We start from the raw sequence: 26059 nt of genomic DNA on the forward strand, positions 1-26059 counted from the left end.
GAATTGAAGGCACCCTGAGGCAGCCCCTTAGAGACTGCCAGAGGCCCGGACAACAGGCCCTCCGATTTGACATACTGAAATCTGTCAGAGAAGTAGTTGGTGAACCAGGCGAGGCAATCATTTGAGAAACCAAGGCTGTTGCCAGAGGATTGAATGTTAATTTCTCTACCATAAGCCGGCTCCAACGTCGTTTTAGAGAATTTGGCAGTACGTACAACCGGCCTCACAACCGCAGACCACTTGTAACTACGCAAGCCCAGGACATCCACAACCGGCTTTGTTGAAATTGTTGCATGTTGCGTTTATATTTTTGTTCAGTATACAGTGCATTCGGAAAGTATTCAGACCCCTTGATTTTTTCCATATTTTGATCAATTACAGCCTTATTCTAAAATTGTTTTTTACCCCATCAATCTACACACAATATTCCATAACGAATAAGCAAAAACTGAAATATCTCATTTACATAAGTATTCAGAACCTTTACTCGGTTCTTTGTTGAAGCACCTTTGGCAGTGATTACAGCCTCGAGTCTTCTTGGGTATGAAACTACAAGCTTGGCACACCTGTATTTGGGGAGTTTCTCCCATTCTTCTCTGCAGATTCTCTCACGCTGTCAGGTTGGATGGGGAGCGTCACTGCACAGCTATTTTCAGGTCAATCCAGAGATGCTCAATCGTGTTCAAGTCAGGGCTCTGGCTGGGCCACTCAAGGACATTCAGAGACTTGTCCCGAAGCCAGTCCTGCATTGTCTTGGCTGTGTGCTTAGGGTCATTGTTCTGTTGGAAGGTGAACCTTTGCCTTAGTCTGAGTACTCTGGAGCAGGTTTTCATCAAGGATCTCTCTGTCCTTTGCTCCGTTCATCTGTCACTCGATCCTGACTGGTATTCCATTCCCTGCTGCTGAAAAACATCCCCACATCATGCTTCACCGTAGGGATGATGCCAGGTTTCCTCCAGACGTGACGCTTGGCATTCAGACAAAAGAGTTCAATCTTGTTTCTCATGGTCTGCGAGTCCTTTAGGTGCCAAGCGGGCTGTCATGTACCTTTTACTGAGTAATGGCTGCCGTCTGGCCACTCTACCGTAAAGGCCTGATTGGTGGAGTGCTTCAGAGATTGTTGTCTGTCAGAGAGACCATCAGGTTTTTGATCACCTCCCTGACCAAGGCCCTTCTCCCCCGATTGCTCAGTTTGGCCAGGTGGTCAGCTCTAGGAAGAGTCTTGGTGGTTCCAAACTTCTTCCATTTAAGAATGATGGAGGCCACTGTGTTCTTGGGGACCTTCAATGCTGCAGAAATGTTTTGGTACGCTTCCTCAGATCTGTGCCTTGACACAATCCTGTTTCAGAGCTAAAACTACAGTTCCTTCGATCTCATGGCTTGGTTTATGCTCTAACATTCACTGTCAACTGTGGGACCTTATATAGCCTTTCCAAATCATGTCCAATCAGTTGAATTTACAACAGGTGGACTCCAAGTTGTCAAAACATCTCAAAAATGATCAATGGAAACAGGATGCAATTGAGCTCAATTTCGAGTCTCATAGCGAAGGTTCTGAATACTTAATTAAGGTATTTCTAAAAACCTGTTTTCACTTTGTCATTTTGGGGTATTGTGTGCAGATTGATGAGGGGCATTTTCTATTTTTTTTAATCCATTTTCGAATCAGGCTGTAAAGTCACAAAATGTGGAAAAAAATCAAGGGGTCTGAATACTTTCCGAATGCACCGTATATTCAATCCACAGACAGGCAAAGCAGACAAATGGGGTTGATGGTGACAGTTATGATTACAGATTATTAGTCACTTGGTTTTGTCCAGTGAGATAATTCAATTTTATAATCCTAGAGATAAAAAATTATAAGTCAATTTTACAGGTAAATGTTCCTCTACTACTGAATGCTAGTTGCCGCACCTATTTCCAGTAATTCCTGTCCTAGAGTGGAAATTCTTGTTTAGGTTCCACCTTGAAGACTGACGCTGGCTGCTAATACATATTCAGTCTTTCGGGGTGGGAACGTTGTGGTGATTTCCACGTGTAGCAGAGAAATAACAAATAGGGCACTCACTGACAGCTGCCACTGTAATTAGCTAGAATGCTAATCCTAGCCAGCTAATGAAAGTTATGTGAGCACCCTTTAGGTACTGTAAGGTGTCAGGTGAAAGAAATTACAATTATTATAAAATAATAACAATTCAAAAATGATTTTTTAAGAAGACTACCACCCTACACACCCTACTTATACAAATAGTGCTGACATAACATTGACAGGTCAGTGCAGCATTTCTCCACCATTTCTGTACCAGTGACTGGCAAGACATGGTATTTTTTTTTTAACCAGCTCATGTTTAAAACAATATGTAAAAACACCACTGGAGATACAACTCACCAATATTACTGTTCCTCTGCTCCAGCCTTGTTGTTTGCCTCCCTGTTGTGCCTTCAGGAGGTATTCACACCCCTTGACTTTGTCCACATTTTGTTGTTACAGCCTGAATTTAAAATGGATTCAATTGAGATTTTGTGTCACTGGCCTACACACAATACCCCATAATGTCAAAGTGGAATTATGTTTTTAGAATTTTAACAACTTTAAACATTTTAAGCTGAGATGTCTTGAGTCAATAAGTACTCAAACCTTTTTTTTGGCAAGCCTAAATAAATTCAGGAGTAAAATGCATGTTTTGGAATATTTTCTTCCCCATACAGGCTTCCTTCTTTTCACTCTGTCAATTAGGTTAGTATTGTGGAGTAACTACAAGGTTGTTGATCCATCCTCAGTTTTCTCCTGTCACAGCCATTGAACTCTATAACCGTTTCTAAGTCACCATTGGCCTCATAGTGAAATCCTTAAGTGGTTTACACTCCCGCAACTGAGTTAGGAAGGAGGCTGTTACGTATACGCCGGAAGTCAGAAAGCATGTGCAGGAGATGAGTTTAATACAGAACAGATACAAACATGGGAAGCAAAGTAAATGTGTGAGATAATTAAAAATATATATGGACTGATGAACACAGAGGGCTAAATAAAGGGGAAGTAATCAGGGAAGTGATGAAGTCCAGGTGTGCCTAATGATGAGGCGCAGGTGTGCGTAATTATGGGTTGCCAGAACTGGTGGTTAGTAAACTGGCGACGTTGAGCACCGACGCGGTAGTAGACGGCTAAACTCAGCAAAAAAAGTAATGTCCCCTTTTCAGGACCCTGTCTTTCAAAGATAATTTGTAAAAATCCAAATAACTTCACAGATCTTTATTGTGAAGGGTTTAAACACTGTTTCCCATGCTTGTTCAGTGAACCATAAACAATTAATGAACATGCACCTGTGGAACGGATGTTAAGACACAAACAGCTTATAGACGGTAGGCAATTAAGGTCACAGTTAGGAAAACTTAGGACACTAAAGAGGCCTTTCTACTGACTCTGAAAAACACCAAAAGAAAGACGCCCAGGGTCCCTGCTCATCTACGTGAACGTGCCTTAGGTATGCTGCAAGGAGGCATGAGGACTACAGATGTGGCCAGGGCAATAAATTGCAATGTCCATACTGTGAGACGCCTAAGACAGCACTACAGGGAGATAGGATGGACAGCTGATCGTTCTCGCAGTGGCAGACCATATGTAACAACACCTGCACAGGATCGGTACATCCAAACATCACACCTGCGGAACAGGTACAGGATGGCAACAACAACAACTGCCCGAGTTACACCAGGAACGCAAAATCCCAACATCAGTGCTCAGACTGTCCGCAATAGGCTGAGAGAGGCTGGACTGAGGGCTTGTAGGCTTGTTATAAGGCAGGTCCTCACCATACATCACCGGCAACAACGTCGCCTATGGCCACAAACCCACCGTCGCTGGACCAGACAGGACTGGTAAAAAGTGCTCTTCACTGACGAGTCATGGTTTTGTCTCACCAGAAGTGATGGTCGGATTCACGTTTATTGTTGAAGGAATGAGCGTTACACCGAGGCCTGTACTCTGGAGTGGGATCAATTTGGAGGTGGAGGGTTCATCATGGTCTGGGGTGGTGTGTCACAGCAGTATTTTTTATTTAAATGTCATTTTTTTATTTCACCTTTATTTAACCAGGTAGGCTAGTTGAGAACAAGTTCTCATTTGCAACTGCGACCTGGCCAAGATAAAGCGTAGCAATTCGACACATACAACAACACAGAGTTACACATGGAATAAACAAAACATACAGTCAATAATACAGTAGAACAAAAGAAAACAAAAAGTCTATATACAGTAATATATACAATAAATAGGCCATGGTGGCGAAGTAATTACAATATAGCAATTAAACACTGGAATGGGAGATCGGCAGAAGATGAATGTGCAGGTAGAGATACTGGGGTGCAAAGGAGCAAAATAAATAAATAAATACCAGTTTGGGAATGTTTACAGATAGGCTAAGTACAGGTGCAGTGATCTGTACAGGTGCAGTGATCTGTAAACTGCTCTGACAGCTGGTGCTTAAAGCTAGTGAGGGAGATGTGAGTCTCCAGCTTCAGAGATTTTTGCAATTCGTTCCAGTCATGGGCAGCAGGGTACCATCTCACAGCAAGAACTGCCAAATCTGGTGCCGTCCATGAGGAGGAGATGCACTGCAGTACTTAATGCAGCTGGTGGCCAAACCCCCCCCCCCCCCTTTGTTCAGGGACACATTATTCCATGTCTGTTAGTCACATGTCTGTGGAACTTGTTCAGTTTATGTTTATGTCTCGGTTGTTGAATCTTGTAATGTTCATACAAATATTTACACATGTTAAGTTTGCTGAAAATAAACGCAGTTGACAATGAGGACATTTTTTTTGTTGTTTCTGAGTTTATATATTTTTATTTATTTATTTCACCTTTATTTAACCAGGTAGGCAAGTTGAGAACAAGTTCTCATTTACAATTGCGACCTGGCCAAGATAAAGCAAAGCAGTTTGACACATACAACGACACAGAGTTACACATGGAGTAAAACAAACATACAGTCAATAGTACAGTATAAACAAGTCTATATACGATGTGAGCAAATGAGGTGAGATAAGGGAGGTGAAGTCAAAAAAGGCCATGGTGGCGAAGTAAATACAATATAGCAAATAAAACACTGGAATGGTAGATTTGCAATGGAAGAATGTGCAAGGTAGAAATAAAAATAATGGGGTGCAAAGGAGCAAAATAAATAAATAAATTAAATACAGTAGGGAAAGAGGTAGTTGTTTGGGCTAAATTATAGGTGGGCTATGTTCAGATGCAGTAATCTGTGAGCTGCTCTGACAGTTGGTGCTTAAAGCTAGTGAGGGAGATAAATGTTTCCAGTTTCAGAGATTTTTGTAGTTCGTTCCAGTCATTGGCAGCAGAGAACTGGAAGGAGAGGTGGCCAAAGAAAGAATTGGTTTTGGGTGTGACTAGAGAGATATATCTGCTGGAGCATGTGCTACAGGTGGGAGATGCTATGGTGACCAGCGAGCTGAGATAAGGGGGACTTTACCTAGCAGGGCCTTGTAGATGACATGGAGCCAGTGGGTTTGGCGACGAGTATGAAGCGAGGGCCAGCCAACGAGAGCGTACAGGTCGCAATGGTGGGTAGTATATGGGGCTTTGGTGACAAAACGGATTGCACTGTGATAGACTGCATCCAATTTGTTGAGTAGGGTATTGGAGGCTATTTTGTAAATGACATCGCCAAAGTCGAGGATTGGTAGGATGGTCAGTTTTACAAGGGTATGTTTGGCAGCATGAGTGAAGGATGCTTTGTTGCGAAATAGGAAGCCAATTCTAGATTTAACTTTGGATTGGAGATGTTTGATGGGAGTCTGGAAGGAGAGTTTACAGTCTAACCAGACACCCAGGTATTTGTAGTTGTCCACGTATTCTAAGTCAGAGCCGTCCAGAGTAGTGATGTTGGACAGGCGGGTAGGTGCAGGTAGCGATCGGTTGAAGAGCATGCATTTAGTTTTACTTGTATTTAAGAGCAATTGGAGGCCATCTTTGTAGTGACTGGGTGTATTGATACACCATCCAAAGTGTAATTATTAACTTTTCTATTCTCAAAGCGATATTCAATGTCTGTTTTTTTTATTTTTCTACCAATAGGTGACCTTCTTTGTGAGACATTGGAAAACCTCCCCGTTGAATCTGTTTGAAATGCTCTGCTCGACTGAGGGACCTTACAGATAATTGTTTGTGTGGTGTACAGAGAGGAGAGGAGGTCGTTCAAATATCATGCTAAACTATTATTGCACACAAAGTCCATGCAACTTATTATGCAACTTGTTAAGCACATGTTTTACTCCTGAACTTATTTAGGTTTGCCATAACAAAAGGGGTTGACTACTTATTGACTTAAGTCATTTCCGCTTTTAATTTATTCATTCATTTGCAAACGTTTTGAAAAACATGATTCCACTTTGACATTACGGGGTATTGTGTGTTGGCAAGTGACACAAAGTCTCAATTTAATCCATTTTAAATTCAGTCTGTAACACAACAAAATGTGGAAAAAGTCATTGGATGTGAATACTTTCTGAAGGCACTATAGAACCTAAAATGGTTCTTTGGAGAACCCTTTGAAGAAAACCCTTTTGGGATTTGAGGTAGAACCCTTTTGGGTTTCAGGTAGGACCCTTTCCACAGTGGGTTCTACATGGGACCCAAAAGGGTTCTACCCAAAACACAAAAGCTTTTTTACCTGGAACCAAAAAGGGTTATCCTATGGGGACAGCTGAAGAACCCATTTGGAACATTTCTTTCTAAGAGTGTACTACAGTGCTCCAGACTAACGTTTTCCACTGGTGTCACTGGTGCAGGTAACTTTTCAGTTGGTCTGACCCAAATCATGAGGACTCATCTTATAAAGTAATTCATTCTTTATTAAGAAGTATAATAAATAGGCTACCAAGGTATTCAACAATTAAGTTGTTTCATTTAACACGTCCAAGCAGAAATGTGTGATTGAAGATATTTTAATGTGCGACCTAATTCAATGATTGTTGGGTTGACAATTAGACTACAGTTGCTATATGTTACTGTCCAAATAGGACTCCAGATTTTTATGTTCAATGGAGATGAATTAAATTCAACTTTATGTCCACCAACTATATTGGGGAAAGTGGAAACTCAAAACACTAACTAGATCACCAAATCTATAAATATAATATCCACTGCTAGTGGCCATGTATTCATACAATAGTAAATAGAATGTCCTAAGAAAAACATTGCAGTTGTAGCCAACTACATATGAGACCTACACTCTTAGAAAAAAAGGTGCCATCTAGAACCTAAAAGGATTTTTCTGCTGTCCCCATAGGAGAACCCTTTGAAGAACCCTTTTTGGTCCCAGGTAGAACCCTTTTGAGTTCCATGTAGAAACGTTTGACAGATCGTTTTACATGGAACTCAAGAGTTCTAAATGAAACCAAAAATGGTTCTACCTGGAACCAGAAAGGGTTCTCTTATGGAGACAGTCGAAGAACCCTTTTGGAACCCTTTTTTCAAAGAGTGTATAGGCCTATGCCCTTGCAATGGCCTGTGCGCATTTCAAGCAACCCAGGGCTGGCTTAATGCAGGGGCCTACCGGGGCTGAAGCCACTCGGCCCAGGCCCGTGGGGGGACCACAAGAAGAAAATGACAAAAAAACACGTAATAATAAAGGAAATGTATACTGTATATACAGTATACATTATACGTAGAATATATTTAGTATATTTTTACTGCAACCACAAACCACAGGAGGACTCAGAAGCCCACTCTCAATGAGTTTAGACAGGCTGCTGCTCTGCTCATTCTCAGATTGGGATAGAAGAGAAGGTAGAGGGCCCACGTGGGGGAAGGTGGGGGGTGGTGCATGATAAATAAATGTGACTGGTCAATTGTGTGTGTCAGGGGCTGGGCCCAAGGGGCAAAAAAAAAAAAGTAACTTAATATTTTTATTATACACATTTTTTATCCAACCACAGGAGCCCGCTCTGAATGTTCAAAATACACCAGAGAGCATAATTTAACCACAGAAGATTTATACATTTATTTAAAAAAATGTATAACGTTTTTATCACAAGCACATACATATCTGCACATACACACACATATCTGCCAAAATAAAGGAAACACCAACACACCCACTCCACTGAATAGCAGGCTAGTGATTGGTTTGCAACGCTGTGTAATGTTTATGTCCAATGGCCAATGAGCACCGATACGTTTTTTGCCAGTAGATTGTCGACTTGATTTATGACAACTGCTTGACTAGCTATAGTTTTTAAGAGACGGTGTTAACATGATCGGTCCAATCAAAACTACGGTAGATATAACGTGATTTGACGTAATTTAATCTGTGGCCAATGACCTTGATCCTTGGATTGGCACTTCTAATGTAAATCTATGGCAGCACCCAAAAGGGGCTTGAACTTTCTAGCTCTCCCTGGAGATTTTGCAGTGATGTAGTGTCCCCATGAGTGGCAGAACACTGAGCCAATCATGGCGCAGCTAGAGATTACTTTACACTCTGTATTTTCTGTCAGATGCCCCTCCACCTGCATTTTGGAGCTGCCTTACTCAAGAAAGTAAAAAAGAGACCATGTTTGATTGTGGCTTTATTAACTCAATTATACACTTTTGTACATTGTTTCCAAACTAATATGTGCCACATATTAATGCCAAAATAACATGCAAAACAGGCAACCACAAATGTTTTTGTATTTTATCTGCTAAACATGTTGGCCTCTGCCCTGAATGATGGGTCGCCACTGCATACAGTGCAATTTCAACAGTGTTTTTGGTCAAGTTAACTAATTATTGTTTTTTGTAGAATTTATATAACATTCGAAACTTGTTTAGCATTATCTAGTCAAATTGTTGTATGATTCCGCTATTTTCCTCCGTTTGCATCAGTTTCAATTGGGGACATTTATTCTGAAGGCGAGCCGCCGATTACACTATTGCTGCTCACGACACACAGGTGGACAAATCGAAGGAGAAATGGCGAAGAGGTGGCTACCCTTTTCGCTCCTGTTTCTGGTTCTCTCCCTGTACTGTGCTGCGTCGGCTGATAACAGCGGCCTGAAGAAAATGAAGATGCAGTTTGCAACAGGGCCACTTCTTAAATTCCAAATCTGGTAAGTTAAGCGAGGACAACAATACACTTTGAGTAGACATCTTGTCTTGTTGTTCAGCTAGCATCAGCTACTTGCCCGTATGACGTTAGCTGTGCACAGCTAGTTAAATCCTGTTAGCTAATTCTGCTCAGGAAATTGGGTGGGTACAGTCAAAGAATCCTTACAGTATCCATGTAACACCGTATTTTGGTTAGCTAGCAACATCCACATGTTTATGTAACTAAATTACAACCGTGTTTTGTCTGTTGTTAATGATTCTGTAGTTGCGAGGTTGAAAAAAACAACAACATACTATTCTAGCTACTTCCGCTGTCAAATAGCTAATTTTGCGATTTGCGTCCCCATGTGGTCACTACCGGTTGGATTAATATCTACCTTGTCAAGAGAATGGGATTAACTCAGACCAAGGGATGTGTTTGGAATGTGAAATGCCTTTTTAACTATTTTAATAATGCATTTGGACAGTAGATGAACCGTGTGCCATACAGCAATGGAAGGTCACCTCATGCTTTGCAGGCAGCATACAATGCATGGAAGTCACAACAAGGGATCAAAGATAACCTTGGACTCTTTGATGTTTAGGGTTGTTTGGCTGTGGCCAAGTGTAATAGCCTTGCCTCTAAAGACTGTTTTTTCCCCCAGCGTGTGTCACTGCCTGTTCTCTTCTGGCCATGTTTGTCTATCTCTCTCTTCTTCTCTCACCCAGCATCTCCTGAGGGTACAAGCGGGTGTTTGAGGAGTACATGCAGGTCTTGTACCAGCGTTACCCAGACATCCGCATTGAGGGGGAGAACTACCTTCCTCTACCCCTCTACCGGTAAATTACACTGTGTGCCACCATACTGTGTAAACACTTGACACGTGTTGCAATGTATTCTCCGCTGTGGTTGTTACCAACAAGTTGCCCTCCTTTGGACTCAGAGGTTTTTGCTTTTTTGGACACTTGTAACTGCCATTGCCTGCAATCTAAAGCAAAAAATGGTCTTGTATGATAACAGATAAAGCAAACAATAAATATGTAAGTGTATCAAATAAATGATATAGTGATGCAGCCTGTCCACAAGGTGATGCAGCGCATACATTCTTTGGGTAGAACCCTTGACGTGCGTATGCTCTACCGTCTCTCTGGAAGTTGACGTTATTCTCTTGTTTGCTGTCCTCAGCCACGTTGCTTCCTTCCTGTCCATGTTCAAGTTGGCACTGATCGGACTGATCATTATCGGCAAGGACCCCTTCGCCCTCTGCGGTATGCAAGCCCCAGGCATCTGGGTCTGGGGTCAGGAGAATAAGGTGAGACTCTCTTCTGTTTAAAATTTGACATAACACTTGGTGTTAGCATCACAGGCATACCTGCTCTAATGGAAATTAAAGGGTAGATGTTGACAAGAATCGTCAGTACCTCAAGAGACACAGACCTTACCCATGGGATGTCATTAATGACTAATTTGGGAGAGTGAGGAGATGATGCAGTCTTTGTTTGTGTGTATTGTCAACCTGGATCTCCAAGGTAACATAAGTCCATGGTGCTGAAGTAGAGGGCACACAATATTCAAATCCCCTCCTTGTATATCCTGAACACACTGTGGGCCAATAAAAATGGACCTGTTATGTAAGCATTAATACGGCAGCATTCCTCTCTGTTCCTCTGCTGTAACATGTTGGTGTGTTTCCCTGGGCTGGGTACACAGACAGAAGGGCTATGGAATTTTGCACCCTTGTCCTTGGCAGAACTGATGTGCATATTGACCAATTAAATATTTTAACTTGAAGTTCAACTTTCGCTCGTAATTGATTGATGGTGATATTGAATTTCTCTTTCTGTCTCTTTCAGATTTATGCCTGCATGATGGTATTCTTTTTCAGCAACATGATTGAAAACCAGTGCATGTCAACAGGAGCTTTTGAAATCACATTAAACGGTAAGGCTCACTTTGCGTAAGTATGCACAAATCCTTTACGGACCCTGCACAGACGTCATTGTAAAATACCACACAGAGGAGTGTTGAGAGTTGATGTGTTTGTACCTCCCTGGGCAGATGTGCCAGTGTGGTCCAAGCTGGAGTCGGGTCACCTGCCCTCCATGCAGCAGCTGGTCCAGATCCTGGAGAACGAGATGAAGATGAACGTACCCATGGACCACCGCTCCTAACCCTGCCTTTACGCCCCTCTCGGATGGAGCCAAAGACCCCTCCACGTACGCAACCCCCCCCCCATCTTCTATCCACCACTTCTATTCACATGACCATAGTTGTCAAATTAGATTACTCAACCTACTCAACTTGTTTTTTTTACAAAACTTCAAGGACTTCATTTATTTATGCGCTTGATGTACTCACTTTTCTGTCTCCCTTTCTTTTCCTCTGCAGGTTTGAGGTGGGTTTCTCAATGGACTGTGAGGTGATGTTTATGAAGGTCTGCTCTGAAGGCAGGAAGACTGCTAGCTCAGACTGGATGTCCCCATCACTTCTCACCACGTCCCTACGAGATGCCCCTCCCCTAATGCTGGACTGGGATCCATGGCAACCGTGATGGCCATTTTCTCTACTATTACTACTGCAGATCATTCATCCTGGTGCAATAAACACTCAGCTTTGGCTCTTGCGCTCACAAGGATCAATTCAAGCTCACCAATGTTGACTTTCATGTGGATGGTCAAATTAATATTGCGGTCTTTAGTTAGCCACACAGAATCTATATGTTTTTATTTTGACCCATTATGTGTAGTTTAACCATTTGTTAGTCTTCATTTAACTTAGTTACATGTAGAACATCTTACATAGTCTGATCATGAGCATTTGAATAACGTTTAACATTTTAATTTCTGAATTCTGTTCATTTTTTAATCTTTGCATCGCTGGAAGTGGAGCTAAGACGATGAATAAATGTCTAATGGTGAAAGAGCTGTGTGAGCGCTGTCTGTTTGCTAGGACAAGATGAGCTGATTTGTTGTTGGCACGAGAACAAGTAAATACTTTTCTAAAGTGACTAGACGAATGAGGGCATGACAACCACACCAGCCACATTTCAAAGGTTAGGTACATGTAGAAATCCAGGAGGGTACTATTTTAGTAAGAAACAGGCCTACAGTTTTTCATACATTTAAAAGATATGTAAATAAAGTTAAAGAAAACAGGAGACCAACTGCTAAGCAAATGTAAAAATGTATTGATACACTAAGTAGAGACCATCTGGCTTCTCATTATCCACCCGGATAAGGTTTACATGGTTTTTGGAATCAGTGGTTAGGGTTAAGTAGATCACCAGGTTAAATCTACGAACATCCTTGTGAACAGCTTCTACGAACATCCTTGTGTAAAGGGCCCTGCAAATTAGGCAGAGACGTCAAGTAAATTCCTAGAAACTCATGGAAAGCAAAACTTAGCGGATCTCTTTAATAAGAGACTTCTGTTAGAGATAGCGTTTCACAACTGAAGCTACTGTGTAAATGGTCAAAAACAAATGAGTGATGTGTGTTGTACCTACTGTAATTTTTAGCACCAGAAGCAATCTACCACTATTTCTTGCAATGACACTTAATGAGAGTAAATTGCTGCCCAAAGACCATTGCAATAATAACCGTCTAAAATGCTATCAAGACTTGTATAGAGAAGCAGCCTACAGGAGCATCTCTCTCAACTAGGTTCAACGATTAAGGGATTTAGAGTTTATTTGGACTGGAGAAGTGCAGGTTGAGTCTCTTAAAAATGTGATTTTCCTGTGTTTATATGTGTTTCCACACTAAGGTCTGAATAATAATGAAATTGTGAAAATTATGATCATGCCCTTTTAGTGTGTAGGAGTTGTTTGAATAGACTGCCTGAAATGTCTTCCTGTTTTGGTGGGTAGGAGTTTTGGCCTGTCTGGTGATATCACCAGGTGGTAAAATAGTTAAGTCCCGTGTGGCTCAGATGGTAGAGCATGGCACTTGCAACACCAGGGTTGTGGGTTTGATTCCCACGGGGAACCAATAGCAACAAATATGAAAATGTATGTACTCACTACTGTAAGTCGCTCTGGATAAGAGTCTCCTAAATGACAAATGAAAATTAGTTAATATTTCATCAACATCAAATTTTATTGGTCACATACACATGGTTAGCAGATGTTAATGCGAGTATAGCAAAATGCTTGTGCTTCTAGTTCCGACCATGCAGTAATATCTAACAATCTAACCATTTCACAACAACTACCTTATACACACAAGTGAATATGTACAAATAAATATATGGATGAGCGATGGCCGAACGGCATAGGCAAGATACAGTAGATGGTATAGAGTACAGTATATGCATATGAGATTAGTATTGTAGGGTATGTAAACATATAAAGTGGCATTGTTTAAAGTGACTAGTGATAAATTTATTACATCCAATTTTGAATTATTAAAGTGGCTAAACATTTGAGTCAGTATGTTGGCAGCAGCCACTCAATGTTAGTGATGGCTGTTTAACAGTCTGATGGCCTTGAGATAGAAGCTGTTTTTCAGTCTCTCGGTCCCAGCTTTGATGCACCTGTACTGACCTCGCCTTCTGGATGATAGTGGGGTGAACAGGCAGTGGCTCGGGTGGTTGTTGTCCTTGATGATCTTTTTGGCCTTCCTGTGACATCGGGTGGTGTAGGTGTCCTGGAGGGCAGGTAGTTTGCCCCCGGTGATGCGTTGTGCAGACCTCACTACCCTCTGGAGAGCCTTGCGGTTGTGGGCGGAGCAGTTGCCGTAACAGGCGGTGATACAGCCCGACAAGAGAGTCGTGAGTTTGTGAGTGCTTTTGGTGACAGGCCAAATTTCTTCAGCCTCCTGAGGTTGAAGAGGCGCTGTTGCGTCTTCTTCACCACACAGTCTGTGTGGGTGAATGATAAAATAATTGATATGTTTAAAGATATTGATTAAATAATTCTACCCTGAAACGTAACCGTTAGGGAGTATAGTTTATGTAGCATGTATAAGGAATAATTAAAGTATTAAACAGAAGTCCAATTAGGTTGGACTGGGAGAGAGAGAAATGTGTGTGTGCTTGGCAGGAACTCTGAGAAAACTTATGAGGACCGGGAGTACTTCTCAAGGTTTCCCTAATCTCGGGGGATTGGAACTGTCGGCTGGGCAGTGATACACAGTGGTGAGAACTATGGAGATAAAACTCACCTACTGTTTGTGTGGAAGTACTGTATGTGAGTAGGATCCCTACTGTGTGGAAGTATGTGCGCAGCTATAAAATGGAATTCTTTGTATAATCGACTTTAGAACGTTCTCTGAATAAACTGTACTATCTTTTTGCATAAACTGAGTCTTTGACTAATTATTATTAAACCCATGGTCTTACAGATCTTAGGGATTGGTCAGAGCTATTCATTGTCAGTTATTATCATTAGGATGGAAAATTCTCGTGACAGTGGACCATTTCAGTTTGTCCGTGATGTGTACGTTGAGGAACTTAACACTTTACACCTTCTCCACTACTGTCCCTTCAATGTGGGTAGGGGGGTGCTCCCTCTGCTGTGTCCTGAAGTCCACGATCATCTCATTTGTTTTGTTGACTTTGAGTGTGAGGTTATTTTCCTGACACCACACTCCAACGGCCCCCACCTCCTCCCTGTAGGCCGTCTCGTCGTTGTTGGTAATCAAGCCTACCACTGTAGTGTCGTCTGCAAACTTGATGATTGAGTTGGAGGCGTGCATGGCCACGCAGTCATGGGTGAACAGGGAGTACAGGAGAGGGCTGAGAATGCACCCTTGTGGGGCCTCAGTGTTGAGGATCAGTGGGGTGGAGATGTTGTTTCCTATCCTCACCACCTGGGGGCGGCCCGTCAGAAAGTCCAGGACCCAGTTGCACGGGGCGGGATCGAGACCCAGGGTCTTGAGCTTAATGACGAGTTTGGAGGGTACTATGGTGTTAAATGCTGAGCTGTAGTCGATGAACAGCATTCTTACATACAGTGCCTTGCGAAAGTATTCGGCCCTCTTGAACTTTGCGACCTTTTGCCACATTTCAGGCTTCAAACATAAAGATATAAAACTGTATTTTTTTGTGAAGAATCAACAACAAGTGGGACACAATCATGAAGTGGAACGACATTTATTGGATATTTCAAACTTTTTTAACAAATCAAAAACTGAAAAATTGGGCGTGCAAAATTATTCAGCCCCCTTAAGTTAATACTTTGTAGCGCCACCTTTTGCTGCGATTACAGCTGTAAGTCGCTTGGGGTATGTCTCTATCAGTTTTGCACATCGAGAGACTGAAATGTTTTCCCATTCCTCCTTGCAAAACAGCTCGAGCTCAGTGAGGTTGGATGGAGAGCATTTGTGAACAGCAGTTTTCAGTTCTTTCCACAGATTCTCGATTGGATTCAGGTCTGGACTTTGACTTGGCCATTCTAACACCTGGATATGTTTATTTTTGAACCATTCCATTGTAGATTTTGCTTTATGTTTTGGATCATTGTCTTGTTGGAAGACAAATCTCCGTCCCAGTCTCAGGTCTTTTGCAGACTCCATCAGGTTTTCTTCCAGAATGGTCCTGTATTTGGCTCCATCCATCTTCCCATCAATTTTAACCATCTTCCCTGTCCCTGCTGAAGAAAAGCAGGCCCAAACCATGATGCTGCCACCACCATGTTTGACAGTGGGGATGGTGTGTTCAGCTGTGTTGCTTTTACGCCAAACATAACGTTTTGCATTGTTGCCAAAAAGTTCCATTTTGGTTTCATCTGACCAGAGCACCTTCTTCCACATGTTTGGTGTGTCTCCCAGGTGGCTTGTGGCAAACTTTAAACGTCACTTTTTATGGATATCTTTAAGAAATGTCTTTCTTCTTGCCACTCTTCCATAAAGGCCAGATTTGTGCAATATACAACTGATTGTTGTCCTATGGACAGAGTCTCTCACCTCAGCTGTAGATCTCTGCAGTTCATCCAGAGTGATCATGGGCCTCTTGGCTGCATCTCTGATCAGTCTTCTCCTTGCATGAGCTGAAAGTTTAGAGGGACGGCCAGGTCTTGGTAGATTTGCAGTGGTCTGATACTCCTTCCATTTCAATATTATCGCTTGCACAGTGCTCCTTGTGATGTTTAAAGCTTGGGAAATCTTTTTGTATCCAAATCCGGCTTTAAACTTCTTCACAACAGTATCTCGGACCTGCCTGGTGTGTTCCTTGTTCTTCATGATGCTCTCTGCGCTTTTAACGGACCTCTGAGACTATCACAGTGCAGATGCATTTATACGGAGACTTGATTACACACAGGTGGATTGTATTTATCATCATTAGTCATTTAGGTCAACATTGGATCATTCAGAGATCCTCACTGAACTTCTGGAGAGAGTTTGCTGCACTGAAAGTAAAGGGGCTGAATAATTTTGCACACCCAATTTTTCAGTTTTTGATTTGTTAAAAAAGTTTGAAATATCCAATAAATGTCGTTCCACTTCATGATTGTGTCCCACTTGTTGTTGATTCTTCACAAAAAAATACAGTTTTATATCTTTATGTTTGAAGCCTGAAATGTGGCAAAAGGTCGCAAAGTTCAAGGGGGCCGAATATTTTCGCAAGGCACTATAGCTATTCCTCTTGTCCAGATGGGGTAGGGCAGTGTGCAGTGTGATTGCAATTACGTCGTCTGTGGACCTATTGGGGCGGTAAACAAATTGGAGTGGGTCTAGGGTGTCAGGTAGGGTGAACACAGGTATAAATTAAACCTTGGAAACAGGAGACAAAGGGCTGTTGGACATGGGTTTGATTTTAGACACATGAAAAGTGGGATGAATACAGAAGGTACGGAGCAACAGAAGACGAACAGCAAAGGGGCTAATGACCTTGGAGATGGGGAAAGGGCAGATAAACAGGGGGGAAAGTTTTCCGGACTCCACCCAGAGGGGCAGATCCCGGGTGGACAGCCATACCTTCTGTCCGAGACAATACTGGGGAGCCGGGGTCTGGTGGCGGTCCGCTTGTTGTCGATACCTGGAGGTGGTCTTGAGAAGAGCCGACTGGGATCTTTTCCAGGTACGACGACAGCGGCATACAAACATCTGGCCCGAAGGTATGCCAACCTCTTCCTCTTGCTCAGGGAAGAGCGGGGGCTGATAGCCCAGGGAACAATCAAAGGGAGAGAAACCTGTGCCAGAGAAAGAAAGGGTGTTGCGTGCATATTCAACCCACACTAGTTGCTGGCTCCAGGTGGTGAGGTTGGCGGAGACCAGGCAGCGAAGAGAAGTTTCAAAGTCTTGGTTGGCTCGCTCCGACTGGCCGTTGGACTGGGGATGGAACCCGGAGGACAGGCTGGCCGACTACCTAATGAGTGTGCAGAACGCCTTCCAGAACCGGGACGAGAACTGAGGACCCTGGTCAGAGACTATGTCTATTGGGAGTCCATGGATCCAGAAGACGTGCTGCACCTTGAGCTGGGCCATCTCTTTGGTGAAGGGTTGCTTTGGGAGAGGAATGAACTGAGCGGCTTTGGAAAACCGATCCACTACTGTCAGGATGGCGGTGTTGCTTTCGGATGGGGGGAGACCCGTGACAAAGTCCAGGGCTATGAGGGACAGGCAGAGTTTGAAGGAGACCAGCCAGAGCTTGCCAAGGAGTCTTGTTCTGCGCACAGACCGTGCATGCGGCGACGAACGCGAAGAAGTCAGGAATCATGGTAGGCCACCAAAAGTGTTGTCGCACAAAGGCCAGGGTCCGACGGGTTCCTGGGTGGCAGGCAAGCCTGGAGGAGTGGGCCTACTCCAGGACCGAGGAGCGGACCTCCCTGATCTTTATGGTTGAATCTGTGTTTGAAATTCACTGCTCGACTGAGGGACCTTACAAATAATTGTGTGGGGTTCAGAGATGAGGTACTTAGGGCTGTTATGGTGACTGTAATACAGCCACACCGGCAGTCACAAGTCAAGTCAAATTACAAGACAAGACAAGTCAAATTACACGTGACCGTTTAGTCACGGTAACTAGGCTTCTCCAAGCTCTGATGCTGCTGATGGTCATTAGTAGCCTACCAAACTTGCATGGTACTCAGCACTCTATTGACCCTCTAATCACTCTGTCATCAATACAAATGTAATTGAAACAGAGTTTTGAAAACAGAGTTTTGATGGCTTCTATAAAAAAGCAATTTCCCATCAGCTTTCCATAGGCTACTATATTTATTTATCAACTAACCTAACATTAAGCACATTGCTTCTCTTTACAGCAGGAGTTGAGCCTACCTGGCTGGCTTGAAAATGAACCATGGGAAAAGTGTCCTCCATTCGCTATTAACAGTTGAAGTCGGAAGTTTACATACACTTAGGTTGGAGTCATTAAAACTCGTTTTTCAACCACTCCACAAATGTCTTGTTAACAAACTATAGTTTTGGCAAGTCGGTTAGAACATCTACTTTGTAGAACATCTACAATTGTTTACAGACAGATTATTTCACTTATAATTCACTGTATCACAATTCCAGTGGGTCAGAAGTTTACAAACACTAAGTTGACAGTGCCTTTAAACAGCTTGGAACATTCCAGAAAATGATGTCATGGCTTTAGAAGCTTCTGATAGGCTAATTGACATCATTTGAGTCAATTGAAGGTGTACCTGTGGATGTATTTCAAGGCCTACCTTCAAACTCAGTGCCTCTTTGCTTGACATCATGGGAAAATCAAAAGAAATCAGCCAAGACCTCAGAAAAAAATTGTAGACCTTAACAAGTCTGGTTCATCCTTGGGAGCAATTTCCAAATGCCTGAAGGTACCACGTTCATCTGTACAAACAATAGTACGCAAGTATAAACACGCAGCCGCTCAGGAAGGAGACGCGTTCTGTCTCCTAGAGATGAACGTACTTTGGTGCGAAAAGTGCAAATCAATCCCAGAACAACAGCAAAGGACCTTGTGAAGATGCTAGAGAAAACAGGTACAAAAGTATCTATATCCACAGTAAAACAAGTTCTATATCAACATAACCTGAAAGGCCGCCCAGCAAGGAAGAAGCCACTGCTCCAAACTGCCATAAAAAAAGCCAGACTATGGTTTGCAACTGCACATGGGGACAAAGATCATACTTCTTGGAGAAATGTCCTCTGGTCTGATAAAACAAAAATAGAACTGTTTGGCTATAATGACCATCGTTATGTTTGGAGGAAAAAGGGGGAGGCTTGCAAGCCAAAGAACACCATCCCAACCATGAAGCACGGGGGTGGCAGCATCATGTTGTGGGGGTGCTTTTCTGCAGGAGGGACTGGTGCACTTTACAAAATAGATGGCATTATGAGGGAGGAAAATGATGTGGATATATTGAAGCAACATCTCAAGACATCGTTCAGGAAGTTAAAGCTTGGTCACAAATGGGTCTTCCAAATGGACAATGACCACAAGCATACTTCCAAAGTTGTGGAAAAATGGCTCAAGGACAACAAATTCAAGGTATTGGAGTGGCCTTCACAAAGCCCTGACCTCAATCCCAAAGAATGTGATGAAAAAAATTAAAGCTGAAATAAATCCTTCTCTCTGCTATTATTATGACACTTCAAATAAAGTGGTGACCTAAGACTTTTTACTAGGATTAAATGTCAGGAATTGTGAAAAACTGAGTTTAAATGTATTTGGCTTAGGTGTAAACTTCCGACTTCAACTGTAAGTGCATAGATGACGTATTTTTTTCCCCCTGCCCCTATTTCGAGACAGGTGCATGATAATGGTCCATTCTAAATCCAACAAATTTCACAAATATATATATTTTTTAAGTTAAGACAAGATGAAATCAAAAATAGTCTTATGGGTGACAATATTATCCTATCACTTATGTATTATCACTTGGGAATGATGCTCAGCTTGTGTGCAGTAAGGAAGGAAAAGCACATGCCTTTTTCAAATTATAGTTGCACACCTCATATAACCTAGCCCATATGTTTGTATCACAACTAAAGTGGCCAAATAACCGTTAATATTAAGCACATGAATCCGCTTTACAACCGGCGTAGAGCCTAACTGGCATACATAGGCGGTACATGAGTTTCAAGTTTGGGGAAGAAATTTTCACCATAAAAATGCCCCTTTATAATAAAGCCTTACATGCATATTCACATTTACGGGCACATTTGAGAGTGGTGTTTTCCCGCTAATGGATTAATGTCCGTGAGAAAGACCCGATCATATGACGGGAATTTGCTAATAAGAACTGAGATATCTGAGAGAGTTATGTGAGTCAGAGGTGCTTTGAAGCCGAGAGAAGGGAATTATAATTATTATATCCAGTCCAAGGGCACAACGGCAGCTGGCCACAAGGCATGGATGTTTTTAGGAGGCATTATGGTCACAATGGGGATGCCACTGTGAAATTCAAGGCATTATCAAGTGCTTGTCAAATTGTGAATGAGAGACTGATGAAGTGTGTTCAGCCTGCGCAACAAGCAAAGCAGAGCTCATGCCTTTCACTTTTTTCATTAGAGTTGCATCATGCAGCCTTAGAATGTATAAAAAGTCTAAACATATAGCCCAACGTTTGTATCACAACTAAAGTTGAACAAATAACTCTAAATTAAACATATAGGAGGACCTGTTTTGTTGTTAACCGCTCAACACAGAATAGCCGCATGTGCGCATTCCCTCAAATTGTTTAGAGAAAATAACCTTTTTATACTGAATAATAATATAAACGCAACATGCAAAAATTTTAAAGATTTTACTGAGTTACAGTTCAGTAATGATAAAATGAGTCAATTTATATAAATGAATTAGGCCCTAATCTATGGATTTCACTTGACTGGGAATACAGATATGTGTATCTGTTAGTCACAGATACATTACCTTAAAAAAAACGTAGGGGCGTGGATCAGAAAACCAGTCAGTATCTGGTATGACCACCATTTGCCACATGCAGCGCGACACATCTCTTTCACATAGAGTTGATCAGGCTGTGGATTGTGGCCTGTGGAATGTTGTCCCGCTCCTCTTCAATGGCTGTGCAAAGTTGCTGGATATTGGTGGAAACTGGAACATGCTGTCGTACACGTCGGTCCATAGAATCCCAAACATGCTCAGTCGGTAACATGTCTAGTGAGTATGCAGGCCATGGAAGAACTGAGACATTTTCAGCTTCCAGGAATTGTGTACAGATCCTTGCGACAATGGTCATGCTGAAACATGAGGTGATGGCAGCGGATGAATGGCATGACAATGGGTATCAGGATCTCGTCATGGTATCTTTTTGCATTCAAATTGGCATCGATAAAATGCAATTGTGTTCGTTGTCCGCAGCTTATGCCTGCCCATACCATAACCCCACTGTCACCGCGGGGCACTCTGTTCACAACGTTGACATCAGCAAACCGCTCGCCGGTTGGACATACTGCCAAATTCTCTAAAACGATGTTGGAGGCGGTTTATTGTAGAGAAATTAACATTAAATTATCCTCCGACAGCTCTGGTGGACATTGCTGAAGACAGCGTGTCTATTGCACGCTCCCTCAAAACTTGAGATATCTGTGGCATTGTGCTGTGAGAAAAAACTGCACATTTTAGAGTGGCCTTTTATTGTCCCCCAGCACAAGGTGCACATGTGTAATGATCATGCTGTTTAATCAGCTTCTTGATATGCCACACCTGTCAGATGGATGGATTCTCTTGGCAAAGGAGACATGCTCACTAACAGAGATGTAAACAAATTTGTGCACACCATTTGAGAGAAATACGCTTTTTGTGCATATGAAACACTTCTGGGATCTTTTATCTTTACATCTTGTGTTTATATTTTTTGTTCTGTGTATTTTATTCAGCTATGTTCAATTGTATTCTTCATATTATAAAATAATATAAATGCTAAATGTGTTTATCTTAATTAACTTTCAATTACCGTAAGACCGGCAATTTTTTTGCTTGACAGTCACCGGCTGACACACACACACACACACACACACACACACACACACACACACACACACACACACACACACACACACACACACACGGCTGGAGCGGGATTAGTGGAACGGTATCAAATTTGTTCTTAACTGACTTGCCTAGTTAAATAAAGATTCAATAAAATGGAGTCAATCATTTTGGACCTCAATGTACTGTACGTGTCACTCTACTGACCTGGGTTAATACCCGGTTGGTCGTTTCCCTCGTCCTTCACTTAAATTCCACATTTTTATATACAAAGCGAGGTCTTCTTTGCTTTCAATGTCTCCTCCAGTTCTAACATTTGACTCCTGATGAAACTGTTTGACTCCATGGAGGCCCCTCCTCCTCCGTTCACCCCATTCTGTCCACCACTATATATTTTCAGATCCTACTCACGACAGAGCGCACGCTCATACACAGAGTTCCACATTGCTGTGTTTTCATCCCTGAAATTGAATCACAAGAACCATGAAACATGGTTTTCTTGTCTTCGTGTGTCTTTACTTGAAAGTCTCGAATGTCAGGTGTTTAGGTGCCGTAGGGCTTTTGAGTCACCCGCCCTAGAGATCCACCACGGAGGCTGGAGATGAGTGACATCCTTGGGCGATCACTGCTGTGCATCTCTCCCTGTCCACTAGTGGTCTTTTCCTCATGGTTGAATGGTTTGACTCTCGGCTCATCACTGTCCCCCGATGTGGGTTGGCATTTTGATCGCTAGTCTCTTGAGAAGCAACTGTGTCTCTGCAGTGACTGTAAGCGCCATTTGTTAATGTTTTTGTGGCATGAGTGACAGTGGAGGCTGCTGAGGGGAGGACGGCTCATAATAATGGCTGGAACAGAGCAAATGGAAAGGCATTGATGTATTTGATACTGTTCCACTGACTCCGCTCCAGCCATTACCATGAGCCTGTCCTCCCCAATTCAGGTGCCACCAACCTCCTGTGGTGTGTGATTAGATGACATGTCAGAATTACATTATGTGGTTCCATGATACTCACATGATAATTTGATGGTTTACTGACTGTTCTCTTTCAGTAACGCTGCTATAGTAGATCCTACATAGATATAGCTACTCCATGTCTGTCCATCACTCTGAAAGGACGTTCACATAATGAGCCAACGAATATCCTGAGCACTTTTGTTCCACGACATCACATTAGATGTATTCACGTATCAGGGCATATTTGTGAGTGGTGCAACGTAAACCTGTGCCCGTGTTGCGAATGTGGCCATGCACGTGCACCCTAAAAACACTCCTTTATTCATCTTTATCCTCTTACTCCCCGGGAAAATAGAGGAAAGGATGGAGATAAGAACTGACCTCTTATCCCCGCCTCTGGGCCCAAGCAATAATTCAGCCCCTCCCCCATCGTTGAACCAGACTCTTTCCACAGGCCCGGTCATCTAACGCAGGAGGACTTTGACATGGATGTGGATGACCAGGACGAGGAGGGGAAACGCTAGGAGAAGAAGGCCATAGACCAGTGGTGGGTGAGCAAGTGCAACAAAGACGCATGTGACGAAGAAAAAGAAGGAAGAAGAAGAAATGTCGGTGGCGGGATGGTTAACAGCCTGAGTTGGGCTGAGGAGCTGCAGCACATTCTCATTCCTCTGGCTGACCGTCAACGGAGAGCAAGCAGGTCATTCGACATCACTGTAAGTTCTCTCTCTCTCTCTCTCTCTCTCTCTCTCTCTCTCTCTTTCTCTCTCTCTCTCTCTCTCTCTCTCTCTCTCTCTCTCTCTCTCTCTCTCTCTGTGTGTAATTGTAGATGTGTCTGCATGTTTGTAGAGATAGTCCACTGGATGGTGCATACCAGCCAATGACAGTGTAGAGTAAGCAATTAGCTCGAAACCAATCCATGATTTGACCAATCAGAGGACCATTACAGAGAGTTGGGGCATTTCCAGCTACAGTCACTGGTTTTTAATGGTATCCCTGTGGACTAAGGATTTCCTCTCTATTCATTTTATAGCCACAGTATAATACATTAAGGGAAGTGATGGAGGATGACTCAAAAGGTTTTAGTTAGTTTAATCAGCCACAGTGAGCCACTGCTGCATGGTGACACAGTAGCACCCTGAGAGCCGAGTGCGTGTGTATGTGTGAGTGTGCCTATGTGCGTGTGTATGTGTGAGTGCCTTCTCTGTGTCTCATGACTCACCACACTTGGACTGATGGTCAAAAGAGAGGAACAATCCTCCAGGAGGAAAACAAACAAAGTGTACACACAAAAAAAAACACATTTACAAACATGTACACAAACGTGGCATTAGGTGAATGTCAGTGGCGGTCAGTCACGTTCATGTTGAGGGAGGATTATATATATTTTTGAATGAGCATGGCCTTATTTCTATTACAGCATGTTGGATGACTGTCATTCGTATTCCGTTCACACAGTTCAATGTAAGGTTGATAGTTTTAGGCTATGACTTGAATTTTCCCTATACCCATCATGGGGTTGCTACAACCTAGCATATGAATGAAACTTTACGACGTAGGTGCACACGGGTCATGAGAAGAATTTGAGATGACAGACAGTGACACATGGACAAACAGTGACACATTCAATACCGCCTTGCACACTCTTGCCCGCATCTAGCTTATGTAGGGTGTAATTATTAGTCCAACAGTAGCAAACAAGTTTCTTTTGGACAAATTCAGCTATTTTTATCCTCATTTCACTTGCTTCCTTTTAAGAAATGTTGTTCGACAGAATGCACTCTCCTCCTCTCACCTTTTCCCTTCGTTTGTGGACTTCAATGCTCAACACATCAGCTGTATGTGACCAGGCGAAAAAACCTTTCCAAGCCAAACCATATCATAACCGCTACACACAGCCTACATAGTTGTCACCATATTAGCAGTAACGTCATAGTCAACATAGCTAATAGAACTGTGTATGTAAACCTGATACAATCATGCAGTAACATTACAGTGTATAGTCAGTAAGCAGTTACACTGACGGGCCACAGTGGTAATAACTTAATGAAACCAAAATCTTAACTTGACTTGGAAGAGTTCCAGTGTTGTGTTGGATAGTCATAGCCAGCTAGCTAACACAGCATCCCTCTGTTTCAGCCGGGTGTTTGAGTAACTAAACTAGCCAGCTGTATTTGCTAGCTAAGTAAGTGAAACTGAAAGTGAATAAAAAAGGATAAATCTCACTCTCTCTCTTACACTATTTTGCTTTCCTTCATTTTTGAAGAAATGAAGGAGCACTGCAGTGCTAGCTAACTTTAGCTTATGCTTTCAGTACTATATTCATTCTCTGATCCTTTGATTGGGTAGACAATATGTCAGTTCATAACGCAAGAGCTCTGATAGGTTGGAGGATGTCCTCCGGGAAGTTGTGATAATTACTGTGTAAGTCTATGGAAGGGGGTGAGAACCAAGAGCCTCCTATGTTTTGTATCGAAGTCAATGAACCAAGAGGAGGATGGAAGCTAGCTGTCCTCCAGCTACACCATGGTGCTACCCTACAGAGTGCTGTTGAGGCTACTGTAGACCTTCATTGCAAAACAGTGTGTTTTAATCAATTATTTGGTGACATGAATATATTTAGTAAAGTTTTATCTAAAAAGGATACATTTTTCAATGTTTAACTTTTTTTTTCACTGAGGAGGATGGTCCTCCCCTTTCTCCTCTGAGGAGTCTCCACTGGTGAATGTTAGACTTGTCAACATCCTGGTCAGCTCTCCTTTCACTGTTTTGCCTCCAGTGGAACAGATGATACTCCACATTATATAATAGTCTTGCTCTTTGCATAATATCCTGAATATCATTTCAATCTGGTAAATGCAGGTTACATTTAGTCTTTCCACCTCTCATTCACTCCCATCCTAATTCTATATCTATCTCAAAATCTTTCCTTGATTTCTTCTTTCACATTTCTTCATCATCGCGTCTCTCCCTTTCGCGCTCCATCAATCATGTTGTTCCCACAGTGGAACGGAGAGACAGGGAGATGGAGATATGAAGAGAAATATGAAGAAAGAGATATGAAAAAAGGAGGATACAGGGAAAGAGAGAGATGGAGGAGCAGATAGGTCTGGGAAGCTGCAGCCATGCTAAC

The 26059-nt window shown here is 42.5% G+C and overlaps 1 pseudogene across 1 annotated transcript; it reads left to right on the forward strand.

Annotated features, from left to right (window-relative positions):
* Positions 1-8939: 8939 nt before the first annotated feature.
* On the forward strand, positions 8940-12009 carry LOC110530151 (thioredoxin reductase-like selenoprotein T1a; annotated as a pseudogene). Its single transcript, XR_005052909.2, has 6 exons — positions 8940-9111; positions 9818-9928; positions 10275-10401; positions 10943-11030; positions 11148-11305; positions 11478-12009. The product of XR_005052909.2 is annotated as a thioredoxin reductase-like selenoprotein T1a (transcript).
* The last annotated feature ends 14050 nt before the right edge of the window (positions 12010-26059 follow it).

Source organism: Oncorhynchus mykiss, chromosome 8 (genome assembly GCF_057628025.1).
Source record: "Oncorhynchus mykiss isolate SJ-2025 chromosome 8, ASM5762802v1, whole genome shotgun sequence".
NCBI classification, from domain to species: Eukaryota; Metazoa; Chordata; class Actinopteri; order Salmoniformes; family Salmonidae; genus Oncorhynchus; species Oncorhynchus mykiss.